The 206-nt window shown below is 43.7% G+C and overlaps 1 protein-coding gene across 2 annotated transcripts in view; it reads left to right on the top strand.

Moving 5' to 3' along the window:
* Window positions 1-206, top strand: part of LOC102374692 (protein NPAT) — a 36,581-nt gene that overhangs the window by 19,983 nt on the left and 16,392 nt on the right. The gene's annotated exons all lie outside the window — the stretch shown is intronic.

The raw sequence follows: 206 nt of genomic DNA, 5'->3' as shown, positions 1-206 counted from the left end.
CCTCAGCTTAGCATGACTTTTCCAGATCTTACTATAGTCTTTTAACAGACTTAAAGCAATTATTGGGGTGTTCATAATCTTTTGTGGAGAGGACTCCCACCAGTCGTCTCGGGAAAAGTATGACAACACCTGTGATTAGGGCTCCAATGGGCTGGATGCTGTGATGAACCCTTAACCATTGTTCAAATGTTGCCTATACGCCCTCT

The sequence above is a fragment of the Alligator sinensis genome, unplaced genomic scaffold, assembly GCF_000455745.1.
Source record: "Alligator sinensis unplaced genomic scaffold, ASM45574v1 scaffold802_2, whole genome shotgun sequence".
NCBI lineage: Eukaryota > Metazoa > Chordata > Crocodylia > Alligatoridae > Alligator > Alligator sinensis.
This window is presented reverse-complemented; position numbering and strand designations above follow the sequence as displayed.